The sequence below is a fragment of the Rhinopithecus roxellana genome, chromosome 14 (assembly GCF_007565055.1).
Source record: "Rhinopithecus roxellana isolate Shanxi Qingling chromosome 14, ASM756505v1, whole genome shotgun sequence".
In the NCBI taxonomy this organism is placed as follows: domain Eukaryota; kingdom Metazoa; phylum Chordata; class Mammalia; order Primates; family Cercopithecidae; genus Rhinopithecus; species Rhinopithecus roxellana.
Window position 1 is genome coordinate 49809440 of NC_044562.1, and position 13191 is coordinate 49822630.

Here is a 13191-nt window from a genome sequence, read left to right on the forward strand (position 1 = left end):
TCTCTCCTCTCTTTACTTTGGATTCCTATGTGGGGGCCCCCTCAGACAGATTCTGTGTCTTGACACTGTCATCTATATTCTGTTGCTATTATATATATGGTGGACAGGGTAGGGAGATAGAGCATTGTATAATTTTCCAATTAAATCTTTCTTTTAATAAGTCTGTGCCTCAGGGTTGTGACTTCCACGAATATTTCTCTAGTTGTATGGTTTATTTTCTCCTGATCCCTACTCTTCTTCCTGATTACAGAGTTTTTACAATGATTATTTCCTTTAATGTCTGACCTCTATTGACTGTGCCACACCCACCTTATGTAAGATGGAAAGAAATAAGGGAGTTGGACTGGGATGAATTCCCTTTCCTCAGCTGGGATAAAGATAAAAATGCTCTGGTACAGTCCTTTTGTCTGAATGCAGGCCTTTTCTTTCCTTTTTTTTTTTTTTTTTTTTTTTTTTTGAGACAAAATCTACCTCTGTCACCAGGCTAGAGTGCAGTGGCCCAATCTCGGCTCACTGCAACCTCTGCCTCCCGAGTTCAAGCGATTCTTCTGCCTCAACCTCCCGAGTAGCTGGGATTATAGGCATGCGTTGCCACACCCGGCTAATTTTATTTTTAGTAGAGACGGGGTTCACCATGTTGGCCAGGATGGTCTTGATCTCCTGACCTCGTGATCCGTAAACCTCAGCCTCCCAAAGTGCTGGATTACAAGTGTGAGCCACCACGCCCGGCCTGAATGCAGGCCTTTTTTATGAGACTGTTCTGGCCATCAGTCATTATAATTTATTGTCCCCTTCCCATGACAAAACCACAAGGGATTCTGTTCCTCTCTACAGGAACCTAGGGTTGATAAGAGGAAAGCCCATGAAAATGTTTGAGGGTCCCACTAAGATCGTAGCTAGCCCCTGGGGGGTTTCTCTAGCAAGGGAATCCACGTTCAGCCTCCAGCAACTTATCAAAGTTAACACGTAAGTGTTCCCACCAGTTAGTAACCCCAGCAGCCTCTGCTCCAGGTACGCAGATCATAGCTTTAGCTGGATTTTCTCGTCTCTCTTGATTTCTGGTTGTAGGTAATTTCTCCTACAAGATGTATGAAAACCCACAGTAGAATGGTAGAAAAAGAGTAAGAGATAAGAGACTGATCAGAGAATTTAAAACTATCCGGATGCTGAAAGAGAAGACAGGGTTTATTAATTACTTTGTAGCATTTTATGTTACTTTAGAAAATGTAGATCATACTTATTTCTATAAGTAGAAAGTTTTAATTTTCTAGTAAAAAATGTTGTCTTTGACACAGAAAGATAAGCATTGTATGTCCTCACACATTTAATTATATTCCAAAGAGCTTATCTCAGAAGTTGAGATGAAAACATTGGAAGCATAAATTTTGAATACAGATGTAGAGCTATGGAGTTAGACGTGTAATTCTAATATAATCTGTAGAAACATACTTTGAATATTGGCATATAAATGTTTGAATGATGAGTCAGCATAGTTATACTGTTCACAAATTACTATTTGTTTCATACGGTATACAGTATATATTAGAAAACTATAGAAAGGGATTTATTAAAATATGTAAATATATGTAGTGATTACATGGGTTACCTATTTGTACCAAACTGTTTTACTTGTTTAAAGCTTAAGACTAATGTCTGTTATTGAAGTTGCATATAGCTACTTCATGCGGCTATAAATCTAATTGTCTGTATGTGATCTCAACATACATCTGAACATTTTAAAAATGATAAAATGATATATTCTTGTACTTTTAATGATTTAAAACAGAAGTCCAAAGAGTAGGAGTGTACACCAAAGACATCTGTGTCACTTTTGCCTTAAGGCAAATGTTAGAATATCTAAATAAAATATATACAAGATATAAGCTCATAAAAGAAGTTATCTTTCTTATGTATGTTTGTCACTGTTAGGATATATTCAGTATTAAAAGCATAATAATAGGAACATATTGAGACAGACAAAATTAAAATGATTGATAAAGCCCAACAATATTTATAATAATATTAATAATATTTATAAAGTGTGTAATAATGACATTATTTATTTATTTATTTATTTATTTATTTATTTATTTATTTATTTTTGAGACAGAGTCTTGCTCTGTAGCCCAGGCTGGAGTGCAGTGGTACAGATATTGGCTCACTGCAACCTCCGCCTCCAGGGTTCAAGTCATTCTTCAGCCTCAGCTTCCTGAGTAGCTGGGATTACAGGTGTGTACCATCAGGCCCAGTTAATTTTTGTATCTTTGGTACAGAAGGGGTTTTGCCATGATGGCCAGTGGCCAGGCTGATCTTGAACTCCTGGTCTCAAGTGATCTGCCCACCTTGGCCTCCCAAAGTGCTAGGATTACAGGCATGAGCCACCATACCTGACCCTAATTACATTATTTATTGAAGTCCATAGAAATACAATCTTTCAGATTATCAATTATGAATTTTATATTAAATGTTAAGTATTTATTTCTTTTGACTTTAGTAATTTTATTTTCCTAAATTTACCTTGCATAGGTAAGCCTGCATGTTCCAAAATAATAAGGGCTAAAATTGTTCTCTGGAGAAAAATTTGTAATAATTAAAAGTTAAAACCAACTTATTTAAACATAGAGTACAGTTTAGTATGTTTTCACAAAAATACTGTTAGTCATTGAAAAATATTATCTAGAATTAAATTTGTTCTGTGGAAATATGTCTATTACTACTATTGTGCAATATGAAAAAAAATTCTGAAAACTATAGAGATAATTTGAGTAAATTAAAACACATATACTCATGGAGATACTTGGTTTGCTATGCATCATATATTGATAATATTTATGTATTGCTGATGAGTTATAAGCTGTTTTTATTCTATCCTTTGTACTTTAATTACAGCTTTATTAGGGTATAATTAACATACTATAAAATTCACTCATTTAAAGTATACACTGTTTTTTGTATATTCACAGAGTTGTGGAGCTACCTAATTTTTCAATATTTTCATCACCTCAAAAAGAAACCTCATATACATTAGCAGTCACTTCCCACTCCTCCACACCCAATGTGCCTTGAAACTACTAATCTGCTCTCTGCCTTTGTGAGAATTCTCTGTACTTTCTGCTTAAATGTTTCTGTAAACCTAAAGCTGTTTGGAAAATAAAGGATATTGATCTGAAAAAATAAAATTGCAAATATACATATCACAAGTTTTTAATAAGGATTGAAATATTACTTCCGTAGTTTATTTAATAGAGTTCATTACAAAAGAAAACATATTGCATGTGATACATCTAATGATATGATTACATGGCACTTTTAGGTATTGTATGAAGGTTAAAAAAAAGAAAAGAATATTAAGATTTAGAGTGATTAATCTCTCATACATACATCCATATGCTAGACTCTAGCAATTCACTGATGTTCTAATTTATTTCCTTTTTTTAATTGGCTGCCTGCCATCCATTGTTTATTTCCTAGGTTTCTACATGAATAGCAGTAAACTATTAAGTAGCTAATGATGGTTACCTAAGTGCCTGGTTGCTAGTATGATAATATAATTAAAGAAATTGGAATCCTGCCATAATTAGACATCAGGAAGACAGGGATAATCTTCATGGTTACACGTGTATCCTAGACTCTATTATCTGAGCTTTTACCCATCCATGCATTAGTTAACAGAGCTTTGATAATTAAACAAGAGACTCAACATTAAGGACTCTTATCAAATTGAATAAAAACAATCCATGCTTTAGAGTCTTTCATTGTAAATATGTAATTTATATTACATTATCTGGAAAATATGTATGTTTACTCATATTTGCATAACTTAACCATCCCGACTATATATAACATTTATAAGTAGGTGTTATTGACCTATCTTTTTTGAGTGAATAGCAGAATTTCTCTTTCCAATCAATGCAGAAAAATATTTAGTTTAGTGGGAAGAGACTGAGGTAAATAATTAAGTATTTAACTATAAATCCTTCAGAACACCACATCCACTATATTAATATTTGTTAATATTGAGACCTGATCAGCACAGAGTGCCACGTAACAAGGGCTTGTGATGCCTTGTTAAGGCATTTGTGCATAAGTGATTATAACATCATTATTTACAACAGACAGAAAGAGGAAATCACCCAAATTTTTGAGGAACTGCCACACTGTTCCCAAAGCGACTTTCTCATTTCTCATTTACATACAATGTATGAGAGTTTCAATCTTTCCACATTCTTGCCAACTCTTGTTACTTTCTGTCTTTTTGATTACAGTCATCTTGGTATCTCATGTAGTATAACATGGTATATTTTGTTTCACAAATTTTGTATTCATTCAGAAAAAGTTGAAAAGTGAGTAAATTCTGTGTATTTATAGTTATTAAGTGACTTGTAAGTTATATTTCCTGTTCACATTTTTCTACATTTAATCTTCTGGGTTTTTAGATTTCATTGGAGGTTGGAGGTAGCAATAATGCTAAGGGAGTTAACTTTTCAGCATTCTTGGGTGAGGTGATCTTTTGGTGAAAACAATTCTGGCATTTCTCAAACAACTGGGGCTGAGGCAGAAAGAAGTTTCAATGAGCAAGTGTCAAATTGGGCTGTTTAACAAACTCTAATCATTTGAAGCAAAGGAAATAAACAAACAGACAAATGTGCTCCAGCTTGTGGGAGAATAACCCAAAAGAAACAACCTGCCACACTGGTGAAGATTTTAGGCTCCAGTGGTCTGTGACATGTTAGAAAAAGCCCCACAAGGTAGACAGCAATTAATTATACCTTTTGCATCCTAGAAAATAAAAAAAAGAAGCATGAGAGTCTAAGTATTAATGAGTGTATATTCTGCTCTTGGGGATAATACTGTGATATATTTATTTGGAGACAGGTAGCTTCTAGGGCAAGTACTGGAGTAGGTACAGGTTGGGACACAAGAAATTCTCAGGTTTATTGTATATGAGTCAACAGATTCTAAGTTACTAGATATGTTTGGGGGAGAAAAAGAGGCTCTGTGGAATTTTGGGCAAATGCCAATAGGAAAGTCGCAGTGCAGACCCATGAAGTTAGGTAGTAAAGCCATGATCCCCACAACAAAGACGTTTACATCATTCGCAAAACAACTCTTAGCATATAAAGGGTCTCAGTACCTACTGAGTTTCTAATTAAGGAACATCATCACCTGGGTACTGCCAGACCAACCCAATCATAAGATAAAGTGGGTCTAAATGCAATCCATCCTAAAATGCATATGTCACTTTCACAATTAGGTTCAAGCATAACTAGAAAGTCCAAGGAAGCTGTACTAAACGTTGACACAAACTACATGTCACTATCATTGTTACATTGACGTATTTACATTGTCAGACAAAAGTCTTCATGGGTGATTTTACATGACTAGCTAACAGGGAATGAAACACGTCATGAATGTGCCAGACTTGTATGTAAATGTGAGCTGAAAATGAATGATTACTGCATTAGAGACACACTCAGTGCTGACCCTAAAAGACAGTGGGGGCAGGAAATACTCCTCCAGTGGTTATAGCTGCAGGAAATGCACTAGGTTATCTACTTTCTGTGGATAGAAGATAACTCGAAGTAAGGATATACATGCATTCAGAGGCAGTAACAAAAGGATCTGCTCGCTGGCCAGCAGATGGGAAGGACCAAGCTTGGAAGATGCAGAAAAGTAGACCTCAGAGAGAAGCGTGTGGATAATCAGCAGCAATAGATATTTCTTCCTGACATATTAAACATGCAATAAAGGAAATGCTGAAATGCAATAAGAAAACACTGATATTCATTTCTATGATATAAATTAAACTATTAAAATAGAAGTTAACTTTATTAACATGGTAAAGAAAATGAAGTGAAAATAGCTCTGTAATTTTTTGATATCTCTTCTTCAAAAGGTATAAATACTTTCTCTTCCCTTGATTGTGGGTCAGGCTTAGTGACCCATTATTTATGAATAGAACATTGCGGAAGTGATGCTATGTTCCTTTTGAAGCTAAGTTGCAAGGAGAATATAACTTCTGCCTGGCTTTCCAAATGAGTATATGATATATTCATGTAGAAAGTACACACAGCTTTTAATGTTTAAGAAAAAATTAAATACCATCACTATTTGATAATGCAACAATAATATGACATGATGGATATAGAGAGGTTGAAAGAATAGAAAAATGCAGATAAGGACAAAGGCACACATATCCTTATCTTATAAAATGGGCAATCACAACCATCAATATGTAAAAGTATAAGCATATTGCTTTAACTGCAAGTAAAAACAAAAAGGACCTAAAATTTTTTGGGGGGAGAGAATAAAGAGGTCTTATCTGAAGCTGATAAATTGAAAAACAGCTATAAAAAACTTTATAATATGCAATTAATTACAAGAGACACTACAAGCAGAAAAAGAGTAAAAGTGGTTTCTCTAGGGTATAATACAAGGAATAAGGAAGGGAAAGGACAGAAGACTCTTGCTTTATGTAATAAGCCTTTCCATACAATTTTATCATTATACTATGCTTAAGAATGCATTGATTAAAAAGTAAAAAAAAAAAAAAAAAAAAAAAAAACAACCTCCTAAAAAGTAGCCAGAGTGCTGCAGAAATACAGAATAGAAGCACAGACAATGGTTAATTCTACATGTAAATGGCCAGTGAGCCCATATATTTGTGATTTTTAAAATGAGATTAACATTTTAAATCAGCAAACTTTTGGTTCCATTTTCCTAGGAGCCCCAACTAATGCAAGACCTAAAGTAAATTTTGTACCGGCTTCAGTGTAATGTTTACCAGACAGTGACTCTATAGCTGTGTCTAGATAAATAGGAATTAATGATATGGTTGAGACCAGACTGAACATTTTAAACAGAGTATAAACTATGTCCAAACATCCAGAAAAAAAGATTTTGAATGTTCAACAAGTTGAACCTTTTACAGGATGTATCTGGAATAAAGATGTGTTTAGAGAACAGGATAAAAGACTCAGAAGCAGGTAAGAAAAGACCTAGTAAGCTTGAACTTATTCAAGGACTCGAGGCAGAGAAAGAGTAGTATGATCAAATTAAAATGTTTGACAATCACATTTGTATAATTAGGATGGATAGGAAGGAGCATAAAATTGCAGACCAAAGGGCAGTTTAGGATTCTGTGGAACTAAGAGAGAAATTAAGGCCTAAATTTTAGCTAGTGGTGCTGGTTAGAGAACAAGAGGTATTTAAGATATAAAAATGACATAAATATACCACATTGGATATAGCTAAAAGGGGGAAAATGATTATTGAGATAGACTTCCAAGTTTCTAACTTGAGAGACAGGGTGAATTGTTAAGTCATTCACCGAGAGAGGATGTAGAAGAATAAACAGGTAGAGCAGATGGTGACTGGGGCTGAGCCTCACGGTAGCAAATAGATGAGAAGATAAGCAACAGGATAAAAGTCACTGATGCAGTTTTGAAATTTTAATCTTGTTAAATTTTGTGCCACTACTGCTATTTTGAAATAGCTATAGGTTGGTGCAAAAGTAATTGTGATCTTTGTCATTCAAAGTAACAGCAAAGATTGCAATTACTTTTGTACCAACCTAACATGTCCAATATTTCATTGTATATAGGAGACCTGAAGCTATAGATTTGAGTATCATTAGCATATAGATTGTAGGTTAAGCCAGAAAATCTTTAAATGTGAAGGAAAAATAAATGAGAGTAAAATTATGGAAAACCTATTGTTTGATATATAAAATAGAATGTACCATGATGGTAATCTTTAGTCTCTCAGAGAAGTAGGAAGAATCAAGATGGAATGGTTTTACAAATTTTGGAAAATAAGAGAGCCTCAAACAGTAGTCAAGAGAATCAAAGTATCCAGTAGTCTATTGAAACAAAAACTGTAAATTAAATCTGGCAAATAAAAAATATTTTTTCTTTTTTAGTTCAACAGAAACACCATGAAGAGAGCTATTTGTATGATATTATACAACGATAGGACTGTTCCAACATGGACACAGCCTTTTTCAGTGCTGATGCATCCATACATACTAATGTGCATATGTACACACTGCAAATAAAGAAGATATTACTACAACTATTAGACTATTGTCAACAGAGAGGGAAAACCATATCACAATGTGTAAAAATGTGAATTTTCATCAAACTTGAAAATCACTGTGAATAATTTGCGGAACTTTAAGGAGTACCTGGGAATGAGAAGGAAGCTGAAAGACCAAAAGGGGACAAAGGGAGAATACAACTAGAAAGGAAAATAAATTATTAAATTATATTGGCATAACTTAGTCAGCTTTGAAAAAACATTGTATTAATAAATATTCTATATTCATATCCCATATCAAAATTTATAGTAAGTGATCTTAATATTTTTAAACTAATTAAAAAGAAGGGAAAAATCGGAGTGAATGCTTATCAAATGTCTGGATAGAAAGGGCTTTCTATGTTTGCATATTTCTATTAGTTTTGTAGGAGTGTCAGTTAGGGATGAAGGGGCCAGCAGGAAAGCAAAATACCTCTTTTTCTTTGTAGGTTTCTCAACCTTAAAAAGCCACATCCAACCTTACCCAGGCAACCTCACAGGCATCAATGGCTATAAGCAGGATACAGTTAGTGAATGAGACTTTTAATTGTCCCCCTTGAAGTGGGTTATATGGATGCGTGGGCACACAATGTCTTAGCTATTATGTATCAAATTTGAAACATTGTTATGTGCCAACATTCAGTGTTAAAACAGACATATTTTATCTAGCACTACCATACCTTGTGGGTAGTATTACAAATAAAAAGAGCCTTTAGAAAACAGTTTTATAATATATCAAAATATATCAAAATATCTGTATCATTTGCCTTCTTATTATCACTTGGAGATTCTACATTAGATAACTAATTATATATAAAGATATATAGGTGTGGTGGTGTATACCTGTAATCCCAGCATTTTGGGAGACGAAGACTAGTAGATCGCTTGAGCCCAAGAGTTCGAAACCAGTTGGGCAACATGGTGAAATCTTGTCTCTAAATACATACATACATATATATATATATATATATATATATATATATATATATATATATGTATATATATATGCCAGGCGCAGTGGCTCATGCCTGCAATCCTAGAACTTTGGGAAGCTGAGGCAGGCGGATCACTTGAGTGAGGTCAGGAGTTCGAGAACAGCCTGGCCAACATGGTGAAACTCCATCTCTACTAAAAACAGAAAAATTAGCTGGGTGTGATGGCACACCTGTAGTCCCAATTACTTGGGGTGCTAAGGCGGGAGATCACTTGAACCCAGGAGGCGGAGATCGTAGTGAGCCGAGACCTGCCCTCCAGCCTGGGTGACGAAGCAAGACCCTGTCTCAAAAAAAAAAAAAATTACAATTGTTTACTTCATTTTTGGCATAATATACAAATAAAATTATAGATAATGTATATATTATATATGTATATATACATAAAAGTCAAGAAAGTTAATTATAATATAAAGCAGAAATAATCCATAAATTCCCAATAATAATTTAGCTAGATAAATTTTTGCATATCCATTGAACAGTATACAAATAACTAAAATGGTTTTTATAAAAATGAATCAATTTGGAAAGTAATCACAATAAATATTAGATAAATTTATACACTAATGTACATATTTATAGAATTATATATAATTTTTTATTTTATTAAAATTAATGATCTATAGAAATGACAAACAAAGCCTGAAATGTACAAGGACCAATGTATAATCAAGAATATCCAATAACCTTAATTATTTAAACAATTGGTACTAATACATATATACATACATCAATATAACAAAATGAAGTTAGGAACAGATACATAAATTTAATACAGAGACATTATGGGTTAGTAGGGGAAAATGGCCCATTCAAAAGGTGCTGATGGGATATTTACTATCGCTATTGAAAGATAAAATCTAGATCTTTACTTCATGTTATGTACATGAATATAATAGATATAAATTAAATATATAAAAAAACTAACTTTGAGAAGGATTCATAAGCAAGTTATCTATGATATCAAGGTAGGAAAGATTACACAGTCAAGTCTCAAAATGTCATATCATGAAGGACTGGATTGATACACTTAATTACATGAAAACTTAATGAAAAATTTCTTTATGTAAAAATATATACAGAGTGAAAAGAAAAGCCACAGTGGGAGACAAGTTATATGCAACTTTTAACAAGATATGTATTTTGAGTATTAAATAACTTATATGAAGCAAAAATGAAAAATAAGTATTTGTTAGAAGACCAAGCAAATAATATGAACAGAAAATATATGGGAAAAGATATTCGAAGGCTAGTAAACATGAAAATGTACTCAAAATCCCTAGCAATCAGATAAATACAATTTAAACAGAATGAGACATGGGTGATCACCAAAATAGATTAGCAAAAATAACGTTTATAAAATTGCATAACACCAGGGGTAGGTGATTTAAGAAAAATTGATTCATACATTTCTTTTGGGAATATAACATGGTACAAACATTTGGAGAAAATTTGGTTGTAACTAATTTGAAAATGTATATACTCTGTGACACAGAGTTCACCAAATATACATATTTTCTAGAATTCTTGTACATGTAGGCAAGAAAACATACAGAAAATATTTCTTGTGGTATTGTTTGCAATTGAAAAGGCAATAAATTAATTAATGATCAATTTGCAGGAAATAACTAAACTGTGGGTTTACTTATACACTGGAATACTAATACAAAGCACTTAGAATTACCAAAATAAAGCCACGTGTAAAGACAGCAATTTTCACCTAATATGAAAATATTTAGGTGAAAATTGAGCTGAAAAAAGACATTTTTATCATTATGTTATCTATGAAATAGTGAATTATGCAATGATATTTATATACACCTGTGACTACATATACATGTTAGAAAGCTTCAAAAATTAACAGAATAATTAACAGTTACTTTAAGTGTAAACTTAATCTGGAAATAAAACTTTAGAGACAAAAATTGAAGGATTATAGTTACAGCTGTATGTTTTAGCTCATGAAAATATATCTGAAACATATATAGTAAGATGTTAATATACATTAATCATAGAAACATTATGTTTTTTTGTTTTGAATTAATTTTTCTTTTTGGTATATTTTATAATTAAACTTTATAAATAAGTAATATAACAGCATTGCAGTACATTTAAAAATATAATAAATATAGGAAAACTAATATTTTAACTATGTCATGTTTCTTCGTGGTCTATTTCTATGTGGCATGTTATATAATATTTACTACGGGTATTTTTTGTTTCTTATTTTCCTCTCTTTGATATAAAACTACTCTCAACATCTCCACAAATGTAGGATGCAAACAGACGATGACTCAGATTTCACAGTTTTTTTTCCCTTGCATTTAAAGACTTGTGAACACATTTAATTATTTTATGTTGAGTAGATACATGAATAGGAATTGAGTGTGGCAAAACTAAGAAACCCCATGGCAGATGGCCTGCACTTCTAGTAGTATTTGCTGTACTCAGAACAGTGCTTAGGCATACAACAGCAGCTTATTTATGTAAATTAATATTTTCACATCATCCCAGAGCTGGTACAAATTATAGTGAGAGACCTTCATTGCCAAAAAGCATCTACCATTATTCTTTATACAAAAAATTTAGGGAACTAACACTCAAAAATAGTCCATGCAATTTATTAGAGTATAAAGGGGCAACTGTAGATTAACGGTGGAGAGAAAGAAACTGTGCAGAGAAAGAAACTGTGCAGATACCTATTATCTGGTTTATAACCTCTGATGATATAGAATAGTATATAAACCAAGGAAAGAGAAATAACTGGATAAATAGAAAACTGAAGTAGTTGTAACTACTTCATAGAAATAGGCTTTGTTTCATGTTTCATTTTTCTTCAATGTTCAGTTTCATATGGTGTCCCATTTCATGGGGAAAAAAATAGACTGGGTTTATTTCCCGAATTTAGGTGCAGGTACATAACTTCCATGTAACCCACCTTGACTGTATGTGGATGCCACTCAGATGCCTGATACATTTGCAGCACTTGATGTCTATATGAGTCACCGTATAAATAGTTTTAACCTTTACTTATTAAAAGGAATGGTTATTTCGGGTTGCATGTATTACCTCTTCATCTTTTTTGGGACACAGTAACATAGAAAAGAAGACAGTGACTTATTATCTGCTGTAAAAATAAGGGCACAAAAAAATGGAGAGGGAGACTGAATCAGAACATTCTGAGAGTGAACTGCAGTTGAATATTTTTAAACTGGAGCATAACCTCAGGTTAACTTTCATGACCATCTCTGGCATTCACATCTTTAAAAAAAGAGTGTATCTCTAATGATTGCAGCATGTTTGTTATATTTTATTTTACTTTTTGCTACTAATAATATATTGGAAAAAAACTGCAAAGAACATTTTACCTTTTACATTATTATAGCAGCAAATTAATGAAAAGGCCTTCAATCTAATGCCCTGATACTATTTTTCAAATGTATATTTAGGTGCAATTGGAAAGAGAGAGTAGGTGTGTGTGGGGGCTGGGGGGTGGATACAGCTGGGGAAGGGAGAAATACACTTTTGACAAGAAAGAAACAGCAGCTACATCTGCTAAGTTTCTGTTTCTATAAAAAGAATACCTGCTAGCCTGCTGACATGAGGCAGACTAAACTGCAATATTGAAAGATTAAGGCCAGCTGGTGTTTTTCCAGTTGATTTGCATTTTTGAAGCTCAAGGTGATCCCCTTTATTTTTAACGATGTTGATGACTCAAAAAGTTGGCATCTTATGAGGATAGTGAAGTTATCTCTTTTAAAGACATAAGAAATCAAGTTTGAAAAACACAAATAGAAATGATTAACATCAAAGTGGTTAATTTGCAATAATTGCTGTGTGAATGTTTACCTTGTTGATTAAATCTAAGTATTTATAAAGGGCCTAAGAAAAATCTATATCCTGAAGATATGTGGGAAGGGAGCAAGAATGTAAAGAAATAAATTATATCCCTATGTTGGAAGGAAGAAAACTTTCCAAGTAAATAAAAAAGAAATTCACAATAAAAATTAGATCGAATTCAAGAAAAACTAGCTCTGCAAGCCTATTAGACAAAACATTACTTAATCTTCCATATTTTGTGTATAGTAAAGGCAACTATTGCCCACTCCCTTCATATGTATCC